This window comes from Nannospalax galili, unplaced genomic scaffold (genome assembly GCF_000622305.1).
Source record: "Nannospalax galili isolate Female #2095 unplaced genomic scaffold, S.galili_v1.0 scaffold10, whole genome shotgun sequence".
NCBI lineage: Eukaryota > Metazoa > Chordata > Mammalia > Rodentia > Spalacidae > Nannospalax > Nannospalax galili.
In genome coordinates this window covers 12,473,562-12,499,705 of record NW_008331140.1, presented here as the reverse complement: position 1 = coordinate 12,499,705, position 26,144 = coordinate 12,473,562, and positions in this window count along the sequence as shown.

Sequence of the window (26,144 nt, the reverse complement as noted above, 5' to 3'; positions counted from 1 at the left end):
ATATACACTTAAAAGTGACAAGTTGTAAGAAAAAATTGATAGGAAGGTTGACAATCATTTTTTTTACTCTCAGTCTTGGAGTTGTTTTTCTTTTCTACATTACCATTTGTCTTTAGAGTAGATCTTGCAACAAATTCCACTTGGAAAAATAAACCCTTCTAAGCGAAATTGAGACATTGAAATTAATTGCTATTTCTTTAGTCAGACTATCCTCTAAATCAGATAAATACACTAATAGTTTGTAATAAAGCTCAAAGATTAACTTCACTGTTATGCAATAGTTTGAATTTAAGAAATAACTTTCCAGAAAGCTACTCAGATCCAGTCTCCTATTCAGTTAGTCTTCCACCTCTTAGGAGATCTTGAGATCATGTGCAACTGGAGCACGATTACACACAGCTGGGAGGATAGTCGATGAGGGACTCAGTCGTGCAATCTCAAATCAAGGCTTATTGACTCTCTCCACACCCTCCTTTTATTATGGAATATTAAAAACCCTATTTTGCAAGGGTCTGTGAAAGTCATGCTATGCCCAGAGTACAGCATGCTTCAAGTATGATGGCTTCTTTTAAAAATAATAAAAATAGAGTTACCATATCATCTAGCAAATCTTGTAGGTCTAAATACAAAGGAAATTAAATTACCACCTCATAATGACATCTGTGCACCCATAATCAGTCCCAGCATTTCAGAAGCAGAGGCATGAGGTTAAGAATTCAAGATCAGCCTAGGCTACATAGAAAGTTATAATCTCAACATCTATTGTCAGATTAATGGATAAAGGCTTTAAAAACAAGGTCCTGCCATTAACCACAACACAGCTGAAATTTGCAGATATTGTGCTAAGTGAAATAAGCAAGAAACAGATAAAAACAATTTCTTGATCTCATATGTGGTCTCAATATATTGTTAAATATATATAATATATAGATAATAATATTGCATTGTTTGCAACAATTTTCTTAAGTGACTATGTTTTTAATTAAAAACTTAAGATCTTTCAAATTTGAATGAGTTTATTAGAATTAAATTCCATCATTAATCAGGGAGCTTCCCTATAAAATTAGATAAACTTACAAAAGCCACATAAAGTAGTATAATAAGGTAAAGGAACCTACTCTATCCTATATTACAGCTCACTGTATAGTTACAATAATCAAGAACACTGTGGACGGGTAAGGGAATGGATGCATCGATTAATAGAACTGAATAGACTTATTCAGAAATACATCTAAAAGGCATAATAAATTGATTCTAAACAAAGCACAAAAGCAATATAATGAGAACAGATTTCAACACATGTCACTAGGATGATGGACATCCACAAAAACAACAACAACAACAAATGGGGACTGGAGAGATGGCTCAACAGTTAAGAGCACTGGCTGCTCTTGCAAAGGACCTGGTTCAATTCCAAACACCCTCATGGCAAGACTAACCATCTTCTGTAACTCCAGTTCCAGGAAATCCAATGGCCTCTTCTGACCTCCGTGGGCATTGCAGGACATGGGTGCACTGACATTCACACAAGCAATACACTCATACACAGAAGAAAATGAAAAATGATTATGAAATTCAAAAAATTTTAAAATAAAAAAATAAACAGACCTATACTTTACACGCCATGCAAATCTTAAGTCAAAATGAACAATGGAATGAAATATAAAACATAAAACAATCAAACTTTTATAAAAAGAATACAAAAAACTTTGAAAAGTAGAGCTAAACAGACAAGGAAACGATATATAGGACACGAAAAGCTCTAGTACCATCAGTAAATGAAATAAACATGTTTAGGCTTCGATCATGTTTCAAACTACTCTCTTATAGCTTGTATTAAGAGAATGAATGTGTTCCTTAGGTTGGTTTGGGATTTCTTATGTACTTCCCCATTTCTATGCTGGGATATTTCTGGTTTGAGCTTGCATATAGGACGTGTGCGTGCTCTGATCATTGCTATGAGTTCACATGCGTGAAGAGACAGTGTCTTACAGGGTTGGGACTCTTGGTGGGCCTAGTGGATGGACCCACACTGAATGTTATTTGGAGGCACAAGACTCCATAGGTCATGTTGTATATACGAGAGTACATTAAATTCGGTGGAGGGAAGTGGGTGTAGGTGAGGGTACGGGAAAGAATCTAAATACCATCAAACTATACTGTATGAAAACAAAAATGTAATAAAAACCAAGGCAAATAGTAATCCAGCATAGAACAGGGAAAATGAACACCACACCCCAATTTTATCTAAAGGAATGTTGGCAACTAATTGCTGCTAGATGAAGAAGCACTGATCCTCCTAAAACAAGACTAGACTCAGCAGATGGACTTGCACTGGGGGATGGCTGGGGGCACTGACAACACAGTGGGCAGTAACAAGGATGACAGAATATATGGGCTCCAGACGGGGGTTGTGCTATGGGAGGGTGCCATTTGGGGTGGTGTATAAAGAGGATTAAGATTGTTTGGGATGTTCTGTATGAAATACACAAAAGAAATCAATAAAAATAAATTAAATAAAATAATAAAAATGTAAAAATAAATTTTAATTTTAAAGAAGAAAATGAAAATATAGGCAAAGGGATGCTAATTTTAATTTACTGATCAGGCAATGGGTAGTATCTAGATTATTAAAGGCTTGATATTAAAGAGAATAAAAAAATTGAGTGACATTTTCATTGAAGAAGATATACAAATCACAAATGGACATAATGAAAGGATGAATATTTTCAGTTATTAAATGAATGAAAAAATCTACAGGACTTATAATCACACATCAATCTGAATAGCAAAAATAACAACAAAAACATGGGTGAGTATTCAGAGAAACTAGTTAAATAAAGCTTTCTAATAAGAATAAAATATGGGGTAGCCATTCTGAACAACTTGAAAGTTTGTTAAAACGCATTCCATGCAATTATCACAAATCTCAACAATTGGACCTTCGGATATTTGTCTCAGTAAAATTAAACGTATTTCTATTCAAAAATCTATATACAAATGACAAGACAGCATTTTAGTTGGGGTAAAATACACACAACATGTGCCATTTTAAAGGTTTATAAATATTGAGTTTGTTGGTATTCAACAGTCACACTATTTTGAAACTATATTAACCATCCATATCATGTGCATTTTCATGTAATAAAATTAAAATTCTGTATCCATTAAGTAACTATCTCCCTATCCTTCCAGTCCTTGATTTTGTACCCTCATGACTGTGAGATTTCTCAAAATACGTGCTGTTTAGAAAATGTTCAGGCTTTGAGACTTTGGAGTGTTGCTAACAATGCTGTTTGTGCTTTGGACTGAACTTTAGTCTGTGTACATTCTACGCACATACTCAGCCATTGAGCTACACATCTTGGGCCCAGTGATACTTTACTACAACTGCATACATTGATCAAGGCAAGGACAAACCTTAACAAACAGAAGAACAGTTCTTAAGTTGGTTCTCAAATTCATGCAATGGAAAAAGTGCTAGAATAGTTAACAATTCTTAAAAAGAAAACTAAGTCATACTCTCCCTCATCCAGTAGCAATCAGTCTCCAGTTCTCAGTCTAGTGCCTCCCACCACCCATTTCTCTCCTCCCCTCTGGGCCCTTGTTTAATTGAGTTGGCATGGGTCCTATTCTCAATGCCAACATTGCCACAAGTTCACATGTGCAAGCTCCCAGTGATCTGAAAGCCTCTGCTCCCCTGTGTTCATGAACTAGCCCTAGCTCTTAGAATCTTTCTGCCACCTCTTCCACAATGTTCCCTGAGTTGTGGGTGGGTGAGGTTCAATATAGGAGTCCTATCCAAGGATACACACTCTGCAGTCTCTTATTCTTTAAACCTTGGCCAGTTGTGGCCTTCTGTGTGCATCACACTCTGTTGTATAAGGAAACTTTACTAGTGAGAGTTGAGGGATACATTAGTTTTCTCTCTACCCCTTGTTCTACTATGTTCTATGAGCCTTAGTTGTAGAGGTTCAACTGTAAATGTGCCACATAGTACTGGGCATCTCTCAGATATGTATTCTCTGTGTCTGACCACTTGTGAAATTCTGCAGTAGGCCCCATCTGTTGCAAAAAAGAAGCATCTTTGATGAGTGGTTTAAGGTATGCTTGTCTGTAAATATAATAATCCATATTTAGGGGCTGGAGAGATGGCTCAGTTGTTAAGAACACTGACTGTTCTTGCAGAAGAGCCGGGTTTGAATACCAGCATCCACATGACAGCTTACAACTGTCTATAACTCCAGTTCCAGAGGATCCGACAACCTCTTCTCTCCTCTGAGGGCATTGCAGGACATGGGTACACTTACCTACATGCAGGCCATACACTCATACACATAAAAAATAAAAATAAAAAAAATAAAAGATCCATATTTAGCATACAGTAAGAAATTACAGTTCTCTAGAGAGGTCAAAGAGATAGGATATTCTCTAAGATCTATGTCTTCTCTTGCCATGTGTATTTGGCTTGAGTTTACAGTGCCACCCATGAGTTCACTCCCACTGAGAGGGCTTTAAGTCCAATTAGATAGCTGTTGATTGTCCCCCCAGATAACAGTGCCCCCGTTGCCTTATGCGCAATCTCTAGATGGGCTGACTAAATTCCAGTTGACTATTTATACTGAAGGACATCTGGGTACAAATGCTTGACTGGATAGGACTTAACATATATGGTGGAATACATGAGGTCTGGTTGGGGGATGTGGGAGGCATGGTTGGGGCAGGAGGGTCTAAATTTGATTAAGAAGTGTTGTATGAAATTACAAAAGCTCAATAAAAAAGAAAACCAAGTTTAGAGAAATAACTATTAACATTAAAAGTTTCCTATTTAAATATAGACATTAAGATAAATGTTATTAACATCAATATAAGAATATAAATTAGTAGAACAAAATATAGAGTCCAGAAATGTATTCGCATATAATCTCTTGATTTCAAAACAGGGCCCAAGATAATTCAATAAAAATATCAAGGACCTTTCAATGTGTTAGAACAACTGGCTGGCAATATACAGAAGTGTGGACTTCAACCTTGTCCTCAGACCATAAAAGATGTTGATTCAGACACATAATCAAACTAAACATTAAAGCTAAGTCTATAACATCTATAGACAAAAATATTGAAACATTTTCACAACTTAAGCAAATTTTCATTGAATTTACAAAACACTGCACCAACCATAAAGGAACAATTATGAATGATAATTCATCAAAATGAAAAGTTCTGCACATCACAAAGCATTATATTTATGAAATTAAAACTGATAGAGATAATATTCATGACACACATGTCATAAAAGGACTCTAAAACTGAATTCATAAGTAGCTTCTACAGTGTGGCACTTAAAAAAATTAAAATAGGCCAAATATTTCATGAGGTACTCTGGAAAATAAAATTTATATATAGCTAATTAGTGCAAGAAAAAATGTTCAATATCAAGAACTGTTGAGAAAACAAGACACCTAAAACTATGATCAATAGCATTTCATATATGCTAAAATGGTGAGTGTTAAAAAGAGTGAGGATTGCTGGGCGTGGTGGTGCACACTTGTAGTGCCAGCACTTGGGAGGCAGAGGCAGGCAGATCTCTGTGAGTTCAAGGCCAGCCTGGCCTACGTAGTGAGTTCCAGGACAACTGGGGCTACAGAGAGACCCTGCTTCAAAAAGACAAAAAAACAAAAAGAGTGAGGATAGAAAATATTGGTGAGGTTGTAAAACAATTGCAGCTCATACATCACTTGTGAGAGTATCATATGCCATAAGCATTTTATAAAACAGTTGGCATCATTTGTACACCATCTGACCTAACCATTTACTCTAGAGAAATGAAAATGCAATCTCACATAGAGTTATATGATATTCAAGGTACCATTGCTCACAGTAGCTAAACTCAATAAACAATCATGATATGCTTAAACCAGAAATGAATAAGGTAAAGTGTAATATATTGGTAAAATGGAATACAACATTGCAGTGAAAAGCAGTGCACTACCAACATGCATAGTAACAAAATGATAAATGAGCCTCACCAATATTTTTTAAGCCAAAAAAGTCAGACACAAAAGAGTACAGCCTCTACAGTTCCCTTTATATGAAGCCCTAGTAGAAGCCAAATTTTTCCTGTGGCGCGAAAGAAACTAATTCCTACTTCAGGTACTGAAGACTGATTTGAAGCAACCACAGGGGAAGTTAATAAACTGATAAAAATTGTTCTGTGTCTTAATTTGGTTTACTTTCATGTTGGTGTGTGTATTTTCAGAACTTATAAAATTCTGCATTTAAAAGCTGAGCATTTTATTGTCAATGAATTTAAATTTTTTAAATGACCAAAAGAATAGTGAAAAGAAAGAATATCTGGGGCTGGAGAGGTGGCTCAGCAGTCAAGAACACTGGTTGTTCTTGCAGAAGACCCGGGTTCGAATCCCAGCACCCACATGGCAGCTAACAACTGTCCGTAACTCCAGTCCCAGGGGATTCAACAGCCTCTTCTGACCTCCGTGAGCATTGCACAATATTTGTGCACTTACTTACATGCAGGCAATACACACATACATATAAAATAAAAATAATAAATAAAATTTTAAAAAAGAATATGATCTAAGTTATAAGAAAACATAGCATTCACATGATGAACAACTAAGTGCATGTGGTACTACACAAAAAGACAAACTACTTGAACAAATGCCTATAGGAACAATGTGAATAAAAATGAACTTTATTATAAATATTTGATAGCGAATAAGAAAACATTTGGAATACAAATAAAGATATATCCATAACTCAAAATATACACCATGATACATATCAAAGATTTGTAAATTCTATGACATAAACATAAAAATTGTTTTAAAAATATTATATGCAAAGTCAGAGGCAAATGATTAGCTCAGACAGATAATTCATATTTTAAAAATAGGTGTAATATTTCCACCATGTTAAATACAATAGAAATTAAGAAGAAAAAGATTGGCAACTCAGCATGAAATGTGCAAAAATATATGAAGAGTATTAATAGTATTGAAAAAAATCATATTATGATAAACAAAATATCCCTTAAATATGGAAAAATGTTCAACCTTACTCAGAATAATATAATTACGAATTGTAAGCACATTTCCATAAGACCATAGGAAAATAATTCTCAAATGAAGGTGGTGGAAAGAAAAGTGGGGAATAGTTTAACAATCCTTCGACTCAGTCATGCCAATTCTGAGAATACTCATCCTAGCCCATACTCACACATGAATACGCAACAAGCAACATACATGCAAGGTTATTCATTACAAGATTGCATAGTCAAAAACCTGAAAATTACTTGCTTTTTTGCTATACTGGTGAAATTTTCTATGCTTCATCTGTAGGATGGAATATAGTGCTGCTCTTGAGAAATTATATGGATGATCTCTATGCACCATAAAGACCTCCAGGTTATATTTAGTGAATAATACAATTTGCAATGTATTCAATGTGTTAGCTTTGTGTTAAATGTATGTTCACTTAATTTTCATACAGAAATACTAGAAACAAATACAAAAAAGTCAACACTAAAAGTAATGCCTCATATCAGGTGCAAGGATGCTAACATGTGAGCCTAAAATATATAATGAACAACACGAATAAAAATGAAGTTTTGTGATGGAAGACATTTATTGATGCTTTCCTTACAGTCTAGTACATTATTTATTTTTAAGTATAATTTGCTCTTCTTCATTCCTTTCTGCAGTCTTCTGTCACTTTTCTCCCCACAATATCCCTGCGCTGCTTTCATACCACAGTTATTCTGTTACTTGCTCTTTTCCTCACTCTTGCTCCCTTAAGATCTCTTCTTCTACTCTTTTGTAGTTATCTTTATTGTCAACTTGACTGGATTTATAATCATCATATATACACACACCTCTGGTGTGTTCATGAGATGATTTCTAGGAAGGTTTAAATGAGGAGAGAAAACCCACCCTGAATGTGGCAGCACCACTGTGGGCCTGAATCCCAGACTGAATAAAAAGGGGAAAGAAGACTGAGCACCAGCATTCATCTCTCTCTACTTCTTGACTGTGGACACAAAATAAGGTGCTTCCTCATGTTCCTGCCACCTTGACTTCTGTAACATGATGAACCATACCCTAGAACTGTCAACCCAAATAAAGTCCACATTCCTGACATTGTTTTCTTTTTCATTTATCACAAAAATGAGAAAAGGAACCACGATGCCTTAGCAAGGCTCCCCTTTGTAAGGGGGACTGTTTGATGCACACACAATGCATGACTGAATAAACTAGGAAGTTGTTTCTATTTACTAGGTTGGGAAACAAGAATTCACTATGCATACATTTGTATACACTTTTGAGTTTTAAACCGTGAATGTCTGTTACCTATTCAGATGCTAAGTTGAAGGAAAAGAAAAAGGGTGAAGCATCCCATTATTGGCTTCAATTAGAAAGAGCTCCATCCATTTCAGAGGTTGGTGGAAAGAATGTAGGAGGTGAAGGAAGGGGTGGACTGTTAACTGGAAATGTCCTCCAATCACTATGCCAGCAAGCTATAGTCACACCTCCTTCCCATGCACATCAAGGAGTCGAGGGGGGACTCAGTTACCTTTCCCATCCAATCAGTCAACCTTAGCTGCTCTGTTAAAAAATCAAGAATACAGTCTCTGAAGCATAAGAAACGCATGCTTATATGAAACGATTACATTAGAGAGAAGGAACTAAAGGAATAATAAATACTGAATCTAAATGAAGAATCAAAGGATAAATTATGAGGGTAGCAAGAGAAGATAAATACAAATATACTGAAGAAAGAGACAAACCCAGATGTAATATCATGCTACACAGAGAAAATCTCCAAGCAATTCCATTAAAATCTGGAACAATAAAATTACATACATGATTATATTGCTTCTAGATTTAATTTATCTCCCAGAAAATATTTTCTAACAATGATAAGGGATGATAACTGAATGCATGATTTTATTCAAATGGGCAATAGAGTGCATTTACTAAGTTGGTATCTCACACACATACTTATACATTAAATGATAAAATTGAAACAACTCACACAAATACATATGTGTGTGAAAAACACATGTTCAAACATATGGAACACTGGAAAAAATCTATCCTACATATAAGGCTTTTAGACTACATCTGAACATACATATGACAGTTATAATTAGCTAATTAAATTTCCCTAAGCAAGGAAAACCCTAACAACAAAAACTTTTCAACTAATATCTGGGAAACAAAAGAGCCTGCCTTTGAAGCATTGTTTTGGGTTTAAACTGGACACTTTTATTAAAATTCCCTCATGTTGGATAACAAAACTTACTGACACAGGTCATAATATACATGGAGCCTAAGTTACATGATCAATGGACCATAACAATGAGGACTCTATGGAGAGAAGTTTCACAGTTCCTAAAATTTACTTCTAAAAGTTGTTGTCCATAAACTTCAAATGCCATGATTTCTGCTTCTAAAATTAAAGTGATATTTTTCCTTTCATTGTGTTTAACTTCTGCTAGAAAGAGAGGAGGTGTAGTCCTTATCATTTCATATCTTACATCATGAAAAAATTTGATTAATAGAAGTGCACATCAATATATATAGCAATCCAAAGATTGATAGTTCAACTCTATAAAATGACCTAGAATGAGAGGAACAATGTCTTAAAATAATCATAAATGCTGTGTAAATTTTAAGCAGTTAATTATACTAATTAAATGAATTTCTTATTCAAACAGTCATAGTTGATCAAAAAGGATACAAATCATAGTTGGAAATACTATCAGGGTATAAAGCAAAATCTTCAAAGTTCAGCAAAGACTCATGGTATAAGATTCAAAGATAGGAAGAACTACAATTTGCTGCAAAGATTTTGCCCACAACATGCCACAGTTAAAACTGATTAGCCAAAACATAAATGGAAAGGCTAGAAATACTGAAATAGTGTTTTCATTTTATACACATTAGCACATTGTTTTCCAGCTTTTCAGGGTAGAGTTCACTTCAGATTTAATCTTCCTTCATAGGCGTCACAGTTCTGCACTTTAGCATACATTATATATAAGAGATCCGAAGTTCATAAAAGTTCATTAGATGAAAAGTAAACGCAAAGATGAAATGCAAGCTGTGCTTAGGCATGTGACATTTGAGAACACAGGGGAAGACTATCTCACAATAATCAGAATAAGCTATTAGATATTTTTGTCAGTGTTTATGTATCTTTGAGATATTTTGAAATGAAAGATGGGTCTTTAAAATGTTTTAATGGTTTAATTTGATAATAGACAATAATTGAATCTAAATGGTCAAAACTATCTTTGATGAAGCATCTTAAGTGTGTTTTTATAAATGACAGAGCTTTAAAATACATTGCATGCTAGTGAAATATGACCAGATTCTTCAAAATTGTGCTTGTTTCCTAAACAGAAGTACATCTTATAGCACTTCCTGTAGAATATTCCTACTATGTTTGGTATCACAAATTCACTAACCTTTATTTCTTCCTTCATTGATAAGGGTAATATTTAAAATATGCTCTAAATTTTAAGTAACAGAAGGACCATTGTAATAGGTTATATCTCAATTAGTAAGCAAAATATTAAATTGAAATATTATTTTTTGTACTCAGAGTTGACTTTTAGTCATAAGAATTGAAATTGAACTATAAAATCATATTTCTATGATATTCATTTCATCTTTGCGTTCTGTCCAATAATTTTTGTCCTTATACATTTAATGCCCTTACAATTATTTCTTTTAGTGTATTTCAAAATGGACTCTAATAACATAGAATTTGTTTCTAATTTGCATACATTTTGAAATAATATACTGAAATAATTTTAACTCTTCCTGTAAGAGTGAATTTTGCTGAGTTTCAAGATTTCAGTTTTCTGATGACAATAATCATGTGCAATCCCTTTATTAGGGTGCCAAATATACTTTGTATGAAAAATAAATGCATGTTTTCAAAGTACAGTTAAGTATCCATGTACACAGTTGGAGCACAGCAACCTGCATGATTGTGGAAGGAATTAAAATCTTTACCACTTATACTGAGCTAATTCCCCTATGCTTGTATGAAACTGACAAAATGCAGGACTTCAGTGTTTATGACTGCAAATGAAAAACATTCAAGCAGTCAAGCTTCAAGGAATTAAATTTATCTACACATTACAGAGGCTAAATCAACTGTGATGAGCTCTAAGAATATGAAGTGAAAAAATTACTAATTTAGTAAAATGTTGTTATGATGTTTTGATAATTTTAAAATCCACTATTAGAAAAATGTTTCTTGGTGCTAGGTCCATAGTTGCATCATTTATTGATCTGTTTACATGAAGATTTGCTACATAAATATTAAAGAACAAAGTAAGTAACTACTGCCAAGTCATGTCTTCATGATAGTTCTCAATAACATGAAAAATGAATCAAACTATTACCTGGCTATGTGATACGGAAAACATGAAGAGAAACAGAATATTAGAGCTTGCAAACCTCAGCCCAATTTGAAAAGATAGTAAGAAAAAGAATAAATTTCTGAGATTTCCCTTCAAGGACAAATGAAAATCAGTAGAAACTGACTCTTAAGGAAAGAAAAATAAATCTCGGCAAATATATTTTATCCTCTGCCATGAAGATTCTTAAAGTAGCTGTTTATTCAGTACTAACATACCTTAACAATTCATAAATGCCTTAACATTTTTCCTTATGCGTTATGAACTTCTCTTGGGCATGCCAAATGAAAATAAAATTCCAATATTTAGCAATAATTGCAGCATTCTTACAGTCCAAGATATATAATTCAGCAATTTTAACTTTTAACATGATTATGTGAGTGCAATGTACTTGTATAAAGTACTTTCATTATATTTCTCCTTGAGACATGATTCTCCTCGTCCTTAAGTGAATGTTTAATTCTCCTCTGTCAGACGTTTCAAACAAAACAAAACAGCAACAACAACAACAACAACAACAACAAAAATGGCTTCAGGAAGAAAACTACCTGACAGGAAACTGGCAATGTTTTAATTATAATTAGTAATCAGAGGATTTCCTTTCCATTATATTGATCAGATGAACTTATCAAGAGAATTTGATCCTTTTGCCATGCCTCCCATTAACTTTAATGTGATAAATGACTAGTTAAACAGTGATGAAACTGCAGTTGAATTTTTAAAGAATTAGACAAGGGTGGTCATGAGGAGAAAATAAAAGCAACAGTAGGTGATGATGGATGTGAATGGTTTTGAAAAATTTGTAAAAACTCGTTACAATACTTGTGATCACTAAAAGTTTGAAATAATCTAATGTGTTGCAGTAGATAAGTGGGGCAACAAATTCCAAGATAACAACAATAAATTTGAAATTCACATAACTTGGATGAATCCTGAGGATATTATACGGAACAAAAAAATCCTGTCCTCACATTATATTCTTTATTTTTTGTAAATTTTTTATTGAATTCTTGTGTATTTCATACCCAACATCTTAGTCATTTTGATACCCTCTTGCCCATCTGCACCCTCCCAGAGCCCCCCTCACACACTGGATTTCATGAATTCTGTCATTTATGTTAAGGCCTCTCTCTCAAGTCAAGATAGTGTTCCCAGATGTCCCTCAGTGCAAGTTCATCCACTGGGGTCTAGTTATCCTATCTAGAGTCACTCCCTTAAAGAAGACCAGCTCTTCCTGTATTTTTTATGTACAAGGTTAGGACAGGATGGAGGTGACTGTAGTTATAGAAAGACAGCATGAAGACAGTGGTGGTGACTGTTCTGTATCTTGACAATCGCTGTGAACACACGAAACAGATGTGTGAAAATGTTGCATTGAACTAAAAATTTATGTGTCATGTGCATACAAATGAATGAATGTAAAACTGGTGAACACTTCACAAAACCAGAGGATCATATCAATGTGAATATTCTGCTTACACTATTGTGCATTCTTTGTAAGATGCTATTACTGGGATTACTGGGAGAAACCGAGTAAAGAACATCATGAGGACTCTGCAGTATTTCTTCCAACTGTGTATGACTACAAATACTTCTAAATAAAAAGCTTTCTCTATTACTTTTTTTATTTTTATGTGCCTGCATGTGTCCTGCAATGCCTGTGGAGGTCAGACGAGGGCATCGGATCCACTGGAACTAGAGTTACAGAGGGTTGCTAGCTGCCATGCCTGCGGGTCCTGGAATTCAAACCTGGGTCCTCTGTAAGAGCAGTCAGTACTCTTAACTACTGAGCCATCTCTCCAGTCCCTCAAAATATAAAGCATTTTACATGTATGTATGAGAAAGGAAAACAGAGTTCATGACTATATTAAATTGTAATAGTCTGTTAGATTTCATTTTTAATCAAAGTATGGATGGATACAAAGTTACAATATTTCCCTTTATTTTAAACTAAATTATGATTGTATCACAAATGATAGTTACAAGGGAATCCAAATTTAAATTTGAAAACATCAACTAATCCAAATAGTCTCATCTCAAGAATTTTCTTTTAATCATTGGACATAATTCAATGAGTACTATCGTTGTGAGATAGTTGTATAATGAGTATTCAGTGTGACTTATATTTGAGACATTATTTCACTCTTGTACAATACCCATGGGATTAAAATATTTAACAGATGAGTAAATTGAGACTCTGAGAACCTTAAGAAATGTTTTAAGCTTCTCATGTAATAGGTAATAAATTCAAACATCTGACCAACTCTCAACCCAGTTCTCTTAAATACTTAACTACTGTATATTATCTGTTGAAAGACTGAGGAAAACCACCACTCTTCTATAATTATGAAATTATAGTAATGTGATACACCAGAGAAAAAATAACAAATTTATAAGTCACAGGTTTTTTGTGCTAACTTATAAATATAAATTATAACATAAATTATTCAAAATATAGAGTGGGTTAGTTGCAGTATATTTTATAATAGGAAATAAATGACATGAAATATACATTAAACAATGCACAAAACAGTAGAATTTAAGATTATAAAGCATAAAAGATAATATCGGTTACAAAATTTAATACAGATGATTTACCAAAAAGAACCTGGAAGTGAGACATCACATATTTGCTACTATAAAAATTTAATAGTTAGCACAACCACAGAAATATTCAATCACCTGCTAGCTGAGTTTAGTTATAACATAGTACTCGCTTTCTCCTAAAACTTTGAGTTTACTAAAAATTAATACATGGGGCTGAGATGGCTCGGCTGTTAAGAGCACTGACTGCTCTTGCAGAGGACCCAGGTTCGATTCCCAGCACCCACATGACAAGGCTAACCACCATCCATAACTCCAGTTCCAGGGGGTCCAATGCCTTCTTCTGACCTCCGCAGATATTGCATTACATGGATGTACTTACATGCGTGCAGACAGTACACTCATGCACATAAATTTAAAAATACTTAAAAATTAATGTATAACTTAAAACATTACTATCTATGGAAGTATGAAAATGAGATGCACGTTTTAAGGGAATACAGATTGGTTTCCAATAAGCTCAATTACTTTAGCATATTTCTTTTGCATACTGATCAGAATTAATACCCAGCATAAAGCTCTTTTGTTAGAACTCCACTAGATTTCAATTGATAATAATGACCAGAGCCGGCCTACAATTGATAAGCTTTCCTGAAAGTCAATCTGCAATATTTTTCAACATGCCATATAAAGCTGCATCCACTTCAAAAATGTTCCTGATTATGTGATTCCCATTTGCATTTTTGGTTATTTTCACTTTTCTCCATAGAAAGTTTAAATGATTTGTCTGATCTTTGTCCAAATTTTTTGAACTATATTGTTATAAAAAATGCAACAACACTTGACATGCTTTAAAATAATATACCATCTGATTACAGATAAAGACATCTCAGCTGGATTCTCTCAGTGTCAATAAAAAATCAATTCCTGAATGAAATATAGGAAATCCTATATTATGTTACCTAAATGTCACTATAATGATAGTCATATCCACTATGTGTATTTAATTATACTATTGGGTCATAAGAATCCTGGTTACTTTAGATGTAACTAAACAATGACATCGGGAGTATAATAATGAATTTCCTTACATTATTGTTTTCTTGGTGAATACAAATACAAACATGAAAACAAGTAAATAACAATTAAATTAAAACTCAACACAACAGCAAATTAAGTATTGGAGTGTGGTTAGAAAAAATGTTGCATAACAATACTATTTCATAGTATTATATCTTACATTCTCATAGAGTATCTTTTGCTAGCTAAGAAACTCTTTGTATTTTACTCAGAGACCAATGCATATTCTAATAAAACTTATGAAGTGTGACTAGCTTTTATAAACTTGAGTTTGTCTTCCATTGAAAGTTGGAGTTTCAGGATGCCCACAATCTTTCTATTGCTTAGAAATAATGTTTTATTTTTTAAGCTCATTTTGTGGCAATAGTCCTTGCAACCAAACTCTCCTCAATCAATTAGATGTGCTGTTTAGTCTGCTTCAGTTGCTGGGGTGACCCTAAGCAGGAGATCAGTCATTTTTCAATTCATGTTTTTCATCAAGTAGACATGGCTTTGAAATATTAAAATAAGTTCACAATGTAACAGATACACTTAAATCACTGCATTAAAAAGTTTCATTTCAAAATTCAACCCAAGGCACATTTTTTAAGATTATGGAAATAGAATCTAAATTTTATTAAATACAAATGTTTGAATCAGCTCAAATTCTGCTCAGGTACTGATAAATAAAAGCCTTGAAAAGAAATTAAAATATTTAAAGTTTTATAAACTTCATTTTAGAAATATTGTGTCCTTAATGCACCATAAAATTCTCATATATTAGAAAAGCATGTTTTCAACATAACTTTAACATGAAAGTTAAACAGTTGGCAATGTCATTCAGGATCTGGGATGGAAATGTATATTGTGTTTCCTCAAAGTGTTGCTTGCTTAGGGTTTACCACAGAGAAAAAAAAGTTTCATAATTGCTTTCAGTTTCAAAAACTTTTTAGCAAATTCTCACTGTTCTAGTTAAAATAATGACACTTTAAAAACAACTACATATATTTCAAATGTAAAAAAAACCTGAGAAATACAGCCTAGTTATCAGCTATCTCCTTGGAATTCCTAGGAGCTCATGTGCTAATTTCACCTGGAACTGGTCACTTATTCTATTAAAAATAGAAGTAGAGAAACTGGACACAAGTAAACAATCACACTCAGTGAAAAAGAATGCTATCTGAAAACCTAGCCTTTTATTTCCCCATCAGTCATTGCTCTAGAGTGATAAAAATTTAGCTGCCTAAGTCTTGCACTTTATGAGTTGTGTTTTGTTAATTTATAGATAGAGGAATACCATTTGACAAGTTGTTGACTTCTCACAAAACCAAAATTTTAATTATCCAGTTGTCTCAAAGTTTTCGAGGTGTTGTTGTTGTTTTGTTTTGTTTTTTGCCAGGAATACATTAGGAAATGAAATAATATGTCAGAATGTAACTGAGTAGCAATGACACAGAGAACTATAATGCTTTGGCTTTCTACAGTGTCTGTGAAGAGACCCAGCTGCCTCTGACAGAACTTTCCTATTATATGAGTGGGCTTTGGAGGCCCTCATGAGTGTTGTCAGTCTTTCTACAAATTTCTCAACCCATCTTGGAGTGCAGAGCAGCCACTTCAGAAGACCTGATTTACTGAATCAAGATTCAGGCTTTACGGAGCCAAATGAAGAAAGTGAGAATCTCAGCAGAGCCGGCAATGCATCACTGAGTTAACAACTCAGATGCACAGGTTTGCCTCCAGGGGTTAGTACCAAAAAGGGAAGATCAGTGGCTCACTTCAAACGAGACGCTTCCGTTCCAGCTAAGGGAGGCTGCAGCTGTGTTTGGCAGGAAGCCAACATGCTTCTCTTTCTAGGAATCACTGCAGGGACCTAAGGCAGAAGAAAGAGAACTATATAATGATGATAGAGTTTAAGAATGGCTTACTTTCTGATCTCTAAGCTGTTCCTGACTTTCTCATCTCTTGAAGGTTACTGTAACTCCAGCGATTGGTAACTGGCTCTCCATTAACGTAATCTTTCTGAGCCTTGATTACGTCATATGGCTAATGCGGGAATTAAGTTACCTAAATTGTTTTTGTTACTATGATAACGCACATACAGAGTTAAGCTGTAGCAAACTTCAAGTGCAGTGATATTTGTTAGAAGTCACACACCAGAGCCTGGTGTCCCCTAAGAATGTTGTCAAAGTGACCTGAGCTTTATATGGGACATCAAGCTCTTTTCTCCAAACATATTTGGTAGGAACCACCAGGCGTTGATTATACATTCTGGCCTCGCCTATAGGTAACACATATCTAGCTCTGTATCTGTCCATAGGTGTGCTATCCTGGGTTTGTCTCAAGCTTTTCCCTCACTGGTTACCTGATTCTGCTGAATGCCAGAGACTGTTCTCTATGAAGACTGTACCCCACAAGGCCAGAAGTGAAAGATGAGCTAGCTGGCTGTGGGACCCTGAGAACAAGCACTGTGAGCTTACACCCACAGCAGAGGGAGGGAGAAGGACATTGAGTTGCTTCAGTCTAGACCTTAGCCTCTTCAGCTCCAAGAGGCAGAGACGCACCCGCACGTGCGGGCACTTGCATTAGAGCCTCTTCCACTGCACCCACTAGAGAGACATAAAAAGACTCTGAGACTAGTCCAGTGATGAGAATTCCATCCCCATGGTGCCCTCCCCAATGCCTGCTGCTCACAGGGAAGAAAAACTGTTTCATTCATAATTGTCCTGCGCATTATCACAAAACAAAAATAGCTACAAATTTCTGTTTTCCTCGGGAAATGATCAGATTTGGTTGGTAATTGCTTGCTTGATCAAGAGCCATTTCCTTCATGGTTAACCAAACATGGACTCCACTCAGCTGGGCTCGTTTTCTATATCACCAAACTGTGAATAGCCCCAGTTACAACAGGAAACACATTTCTCAACATGAAATGAGGACCAGAAACAGTTTTGTCTGTTTCTCGAAATGCTGGTTTTCTTTTTAAAAATATTTTATTTATTATTTTTAATTTATGTTTATGCATGTGTATTGCCTGCATGTAGGTAAGTGCACCCGTGTCATGCAACACCTGCGGAAGACAGAAGAGGCTGTCGGATCCCCTGGAACTGGAGTTACCTACAGTTGTTAGCATCCATGTGGGTGCTGGGATTCGAACCCAGATCTTCTGCAAGAACAGTCATTGTTCTTAACCGCTGAGCCATCTCTCCAGCTGGAAATGCTGGTTTTCTTAAGGATGGGGGCTCTTGTTCTTATTTGAAGCCCTTCTGCCTTACTTCCAAACATGAAGCCATGCAGGAGCACATTTCTCTCTCTCTCTCTCTCTCTCTCTCTCTCTCTCTCTCTCATTGTGGAACCTCTCAGAAAATGGCTGGAACTTATTTACAGTGGTATTTTCTACCTTCAGATTGAAAGAAATCAAAGGAAAATCATAAACACGAAGCAAAATTCCTATTCTACTTGAGAAAAGAAAAATATATAGCAGAAAATTTTGAACATTGATAATTTGCACAGAAAATAGTCAAAAAAAATCATAGATTTGAGAGTGGCTGAATTGAAAACTTAAGGATTCAGTTATGCATTTATAGGATATACAGTTACACATCTCATCCTCACAGGTTTCAAGAGATATTTTTATTCTTTCGGGTGACACATTGATGTGGTTGTGTGGTAGCTAAATGCCAGGTGGCCAAAATTGCCCTCCTTCCTTGAAAGGTATGCTGCTTCCAACAGTATAAGCATTAAAAAGAGCCAGACATACTGGCATAAGCTTTTAATTCCAGCGCTAGGGAGGTAGAGGCAGTTGGATGTCTGTGAGTTAGAGGCCAGCCTGGTCTACATAGTAAGAGACCTTGTCTAAATAAACAAATAGTAATAATAAAAGTTTTCAAGATTTGTTCCAGCAAACTTTCACTGGCCTAGAATCAGTCTTCTTGGTGAGCCTCTCCAACGGGAGGATAAAATGTTTCAAGTCCCCATGAGTCTTTCCGTTTAAGGCTATCTCATAGCCCTTTTCAATTTTCTTGGAGCTGTCCTGCGGTGATTAATCCACAGGTAAAAAGCAAGCATTGTATTCTATTCTGAATCTGGAAAGCATTTCAGTCAATGAAAAATATCTCTGGGGATATATATGTATATTTGATATTATATATAATATTTATATATTATATATATTTAAGAGAGAGATTTAAGATTTAGACACATAAGCTGTGGGGACTGGAAGAGTGAACAGTCAGTAATGTTATCCCCACTATCTAGGTCTTTGCATACACCAAATCATCTTGGAATTACCGACCGTAAGTTGCTTATTGAGCAATCAGGAAGAGGAGCATGCCTAGAGTTGCTGAACTCTATTGATTGGCTATTGAAAGGGTTTTTCAATTGCAAGTCCTTGTGTTTGGGATGAAAATGAGCCCTCTGCACTCTGAGGTCAATTCCTCTCTTGTTCTTTTTGATCATTCCTTGGGAAACACTTTCTCCTGCTCCCTTCTTCCTTAAATGTTTAGCCTAAATCTCAGATAAGCTCAACTGGGCAAGGCTGCACAGGGAGAGCCAGAGAAAGGATGAGACTGCCCAGCCAGCCCTAAGGCCCTGAAGGCTTTCATGGTTGACCTTGAGTCAACGAAAGTTTTAGAATTTCATGGAAGAAGGTCCAGGAAGGGTCTGTTCCAAGAAGTAACAAGTGTTGCCCCTCCCACTGCTGGCAAGCAAACCAAGTTCTTCTGCGCATTTAGTTCTCTTGTGCCTTGACTCTAGGCGGAGTGGCCGCTAAGCTCCCAGAAGAGCTAGAGTGGGCATCTTCGAAGTGAAGGAGCTCAGCCTGAGACTCAGCTGAATTCACCATCATGGACACACGGGAACTGGCCACTGCTTCAAGCACATCAGGTAAATTCTCCTGCCTCACTCACTGGCTGGGATATGCTTTTTGTGTGTGTGCTTTCTGTATAAGGATTCCCTCTGTCACTCTTCTTAACTGTCATTACTTAAATCCTTAAGATTAGAAAGATGCAGATGAAGTCAAACTTGGTGTCATATTTCTTCATCTGGAGGCTCTGACAGAGATTCTGAAATCATTACTTCCTAGAGTTTTAAGTAGAATAAGAGCTTCCCACAATGAACTAGGTTAGACTTGGCCTGTCTGCTGAGGGTATGCTATAATATATAAAGCACCTAGGAAAATCCTGCCTCCTAGGCTGGGGAACAGGCCCTGGGGTAAAGGAAATTATGTCTCTTTAGAGATGGAACTGAAAACGTAAGTTTAGAGAGCCTGGAAATTGGAAGTAAAGATGGTTGCACCTTGCCAGAAAGGGAGGAGTATCGCTAACATGAAGGCCTCTTAACAGAGTGTCTAATGTTGAGAGGTGACTCTGGCCTCAGAGCAATGGTGCTTTCTTCCCAAACTTCTGGAAAGAACCATAGCTTGTTGAGCCAGAACTTTTTGTTTTTCCTGAGCTCCTTTGTACTGACTTGACTTCAGAAGGGAGAGCAAAGTTTGTCAAAGGAAGCGTTTTTTTTTTCTTTTTTTCACCAGAGCTTGAGTTCAAATACTACAAATGTAACACACATACACGCATGCACACACCTACCTTCAAGCTCATAAAAATATTACAGAAAACATTTAAAGGAATATTAAGCAGGTTGCCGTGGCTTGTTAAAATAAATTCTATGCAAAGCATTCCTCCACAAAATAGCCTTGCCTGTTATTGGAAAAGAAAGGGGATAAAAAAAAGGCTGAGAAAGAGACATGGAGGAGGAATATGAAAATAAATAAATAGAGACACAAATAAGAATACAGAGGAAAAGAATAAAGTAGGAAAGAGAAGGCCAGAAGTAGAAAGACAGAAACATGCAGGACAAATGCCAAATCCAGTAACAGATAACAGAAAAGATAAAGAGAAGCAAATGCACAGAAACACAAAGAGGCAGTGAGGGACACAAGGGACAAGGGGAGTAGAGACATACTGATAATTGTATCAGCAAGAGCTGGCTCCTTAAGATGCTTTGTTGCTTCAGGAGAACTTCAAGAAATAAAATGGGAGTCTTCAAACTGAGGCATTCCTCTCAAGCCTGCTATAATACCCAGTGTTCGTTTCACTGTACACTGTCTATAAAAAGAAAGGAAGGAAGGTGGAAGGGAGGGAGGGACAGATAGAAGGATGGATGGAGGGAGGGAGGAAGGAAGGAAAAGGAAAGAAAATAAAGAAACCAAATTCACATCAGATAAACTCACTGTCAAAAAACATTTCACTCAAGACTGACTTTAAAAGTTTTTCTATGCAGTGAGAAGGAGTTCATGAGTCTAAACCCCTAACTGAAGGGCTATGAACAATTGATGGCTTCAAAGAAAGAGAGAATCAATTTTCTTTAAGGGTGTGGCCTCTAGTAGGCAGACCAAGTTTCAGTGAATAGCCTCAATTTCAGAAGTATATGGGCAACACATATTGCAGTCAATGGGTTATTAAATTTAGAAAACTTAAAAGAGGACAGAAAGTAGTGGGGAGGTGGGGAGGAGGGGAGCTGGGGAGGTGGAGGTGGAAGTGAATCTGGGAGGAGTCAAGGGGAGGAGTTGAAGGTGAATATGATAAAATACATTGTTTACAATTGTCAATGAATTAATAAAATATTTTTAAACATTCCAATGCCAAAATTAAATAATGAAGAATGAAGACAGAACTTCAGTCAAAAGTAAGAAAGCATTCTTAAGGAAAATGCTTATATCACTTTATGAATTTCCTTATGTATATTATAAATAAAAACCTGTGGTCATTTTCACAGTATACATAAAATAAATACTGTGAAATGTTTCTTTTAGCAAAGAAAGTAAGAATGAATTAAAACGTCAAGAAACACGCTAGATAAGGAAACAAGGAGAGATGTCAAAGAGACCGCTGTGTGACAAGGACAAAAACAAGAGAAAATATGTCTGCCAGGAAAAGTGACTGAAAGTTTGAGCCAGCCAAAATATAAAATGTTGAGTCATCTTTTCAGGCTGATATATTAACACACATATTCATTTGATAAATTATAATTATTATCTTAAAACAAAAATCAGTTCTGAATCTTAACACTAAGTCCTTTAGTGCTTACTAAAATACTAGCACATTGAACCCTGTAATCTAACCATTTACCTAAGGGTCATTTGCATTATTGCATTGAAAAATTAAAAACATCACCTCATATGAGCAATATGCCAACACAATTATGGATACACAATCAGAAAACATAGGTGGGTGAATATCCCAACTTTCTTTTTTTTTTACACTACTTTGAAATATTTTAATGATGGACAGTATATATATTCAAAAGCAACTGAATCATGAAGAGTGATCATGAAATTCACACCACCTCATTGTAACTACTTTCATTACTATGTTGGGTGCTAATAAATCGTACACAAATAGAAGGAGAAGGATGTTTGCAAAATGGAAGTGAATTCTAATCAGGTCTCTGAAGAAAGAAACACACATCTTTAGCAGCTCAATGAAATCTCCAAGTACTTGAAGGATCATCCATTCGCTCCCTTGAGCCCTGATAAGTGGTGTCATGCAGTCTTTGAAGACTGACTTCAGACCATGTGTCTAAAGCAAGCAACTGGTTCAGAATTGTTCATGCCTCTTCTAGTTTCATTTCTGTTGCTGTATAAAAAATTGTGAAAAATCAAATTAGGGAGAAAGGGTTTAGTCAGCTTACAATTCCAGGTTCCTGTCCATCATTGCAGAAATCACAGTGACAGGAACTTGAGGCAGCTGGTCACATCATATCCACAGTCAAGAACAGGGACAAATAAACGCAACCCTGCTTCCTTGCTCACTTGCTCTCTTCTCTCTTATACAGGTCAGGACCCCTAGGGAAAGTGTCACCCAGATGAGTTGGGTCCTCATACATCAATTAACAATCAAGATAATCCCCCACAGACATGCCCACAGGCCAACTTGATCTTGACAATCTCTCGTTAAGACCCTCTTCCCAGGTGATGCCAGGTTGTGTCAAACCCACAGTTAAAAACTAACCACCTTACCCCCTATCAAGTGAAAGTTAAAGAGACTCTGAGTTTCAACATTCAGTGTATTTTTCTATCATTGAAGCAAGGCTGCTGTTTCCTGAAAAAGGTGTAGGGAAATAGCTTGGAACAGAGTTCAGTGCAACGTGGTGGCTGGTCTGCATATATTAGCAGCCTTGGGACCACACTCTGGGCAAATATCTTCTGAGCTGAAGGTAAAACAGGTTGATGTGTTGTTGTGTGATATTTGTGCTAACATAAACAGAAACATTGAAACAGAAGAAGATAATTGTTCCTACTTTCTATCAACCTCATTGATATTGTCACATGAATCAAGTTTTAGGCTGGTGGTACAAAGGCTAAGGTTTGAGAAGTAGCCATACTTTTATTCAGATGATTTACTGAGATGATTGATTCAGTACACTCACTAAGTTAGCAACAATCAGAATTAGATGATTTCAGGATATATAGTGTAGTACAAAGCATCCAATGCTGGCATTCTATTTGCCAACACATATAACCCTTAACTTTGCTCTTTCCTCTTCTCCTTATGTAAGAATTTAAGCCTGGTGAGTACAAACAGTGTTCTTTGCTGATTTCAGTGGCCCTTATATATCTCTATATATTTTCCCATATTTATCTTCATTACTTTATTATTGAAGTTTTTATTTTGAAATCTGTAGTATCCTGACTCTATAAACATTCACTTCATGCAGGAGTAGCTTTGTCTATTTCGTACAGGTACATTAGAAAGGAAGGCAGTGGATTAAATTAAGCATAGCCTTGGATTTAAGTGGAGTCACTGGAGCTGTCTTCCTATATTTACTATTTTGATAGACATGGGAAAATGCTTCATTCTGTTCAGTACTTTCACAGATGATAGGTAAGGACAACCCCTGATAAATTAAAGATCATTACTGAGATGTAGAAGGAAGCCTTTGACACATTATTTACCTGCCCTGCACGTGATGGAGTGGAGTAGCAAAGTAAAGACCAAGAAATTTACTAGAAATACTCCAAAGGAATTAAAAAGAATTTAGATAGGAATAAGATGTGGTGGGCTCTACCTCTGATGTGAAGATTTCCTTCTCACTGGCAGAATTTCATTTATTGAACTCATGGCTGCTTAGATTAGACAGAGTTGCCATTGATTCAGAGCCAGGGTTTGGACTGTGTTGATTGCGCATAATATCATTTGAGGGAAAAGTGTGTGGAAGTAGGGTATAAAGCACGTGTTTCCTTAGAGAGGCACAGTGACTCTTCATAAACAATGTTTTTCTAGTAATTCATTATTAGGATAAACTTGGTATGTCCCTATTCAAGTGATCTATGCTGGCCATACATCTTATATGTCCACATCTTTTGTTGGTTTGTTCATTATTTACATAAACACTTGGGATGTAACATAGGACTACGACAATGCTAAACACAGATCTACACCTTCATACTTCTAGCTGTTTTGAATAATATAATAATAATACATATTTATTGGGTACAATGTGATGGTTTGATTCATGTGCACATTCAATGCTGATCAGTTAGGGTAATCAGTATAGAATATCCATCACCTGAAACCTCTATTATTTTTATAGTGACTACATTCAAATTCTCTTGAATCAATCATTTTAAAATTGTCAAATTAGTACCCATAGTTATGTCTCAAACCCTAGTTCACTTTCATTGGAGCTGCTTCTTAAAGCATATTTGGAGCATAGCTCTTACTCTTACTCTTATTTTTATAAGGAAAGAAAAAATGACAAAGAATGGGAATAAAAGAAGTAGAGAAAGGATATACAGCATAACTTAATTTAGAATGGCCTAACATTAAAAGTCACATTTCATAAACTCAAGATGTGAAGATTTATTATTTCCAACAATCTGGATTGGTTCTTCAATCTGGATTAGTTCTTCAGTTAAATACTTAACTGTGCTAGTGCCAATAGAGCAATAGAATGGTAACATAAAATGTGGAGGTTTGGGGCTGGAGGGATGGCTCAGTAGTTAAAAACACTGGGTGTTCTTACAGAAGACCCGGCTTTGAATCCCAGCACCCACATGGGAGCTAACAACCGTCCTTAACTCCAGTTCCAGGGGATCCAATAGTCTCTTCTGTCCTCCGCGGGCATTGCACGACACGGGTGCACTTACCTACATGCAGGCAATACACTCATACACGTAAAATAAAAATAATAAATTAAATATTTTTTAAATAGTGGGGGTTTGACTCAAGCTTGATATTTTAATGAGTGTTTGAAGATTGAAACATGCAGCACACATGTATGGTTTTTTAATTATTTGCACTATGCTTGCTCTTGGAGAGGTCGAAAGTTGGCTATAACAATGTCTATTCTGGCAATTACTTGACTCGCTGTAGGAAACGGCCACCTGTTTCTTCATTTTCTTCTTTTCTTTTATCCATCAACTTTGCCCAAAATTAGCCAAGGATAAAATTCTTTGTACAGCTCTGAGGACAAAATTTCTAGCTAAGAAAGTAAGGAAGTTTTGAGTTCAGCAGAAAAACCACGTAAAACTGTTGTATGCCTTTGATATCCTTTAATGAGCGTGGGAACTATCATGAGCTCAAGCCTAATGTTCTAATTATTATCAGAAGAGGGCCTTCAACATTTGATAGCACTATAAAAATACAGTTAAACTTAGCAGAATAATTGTTCTTTCAGCTAATGATTCCATTCCTTCCTATGAGAAGAATACAACTAGCACAGATAAGAATTTATTTTCTTTCTCTTTCTTCTCCCACTCTCCCTAAGAACAAAGCTGACAATGTTTGTCCTTCATAACTCGATTGCTACATGAATAAACTCACAGAACTTCTTGAGCGCTCATAGAAAATTAACACAAACCAGAAACTGAACGATCCACTGTGAGAATTTACTTAATATTTATTAGGTCAGTTTCCTCAAATCCCCGGAGTGAGAACATAGCTACATGTTCATGGCTTATCATTTACAAATTCATCTAATTATGTGAGAACATACACTTATATTGCATTGATAGAATACCAAAAAGACCATTTCAAAAATCAAGTTAATAAAATCAGATTATGTGTTCCAGCAGACATATTTAACATGG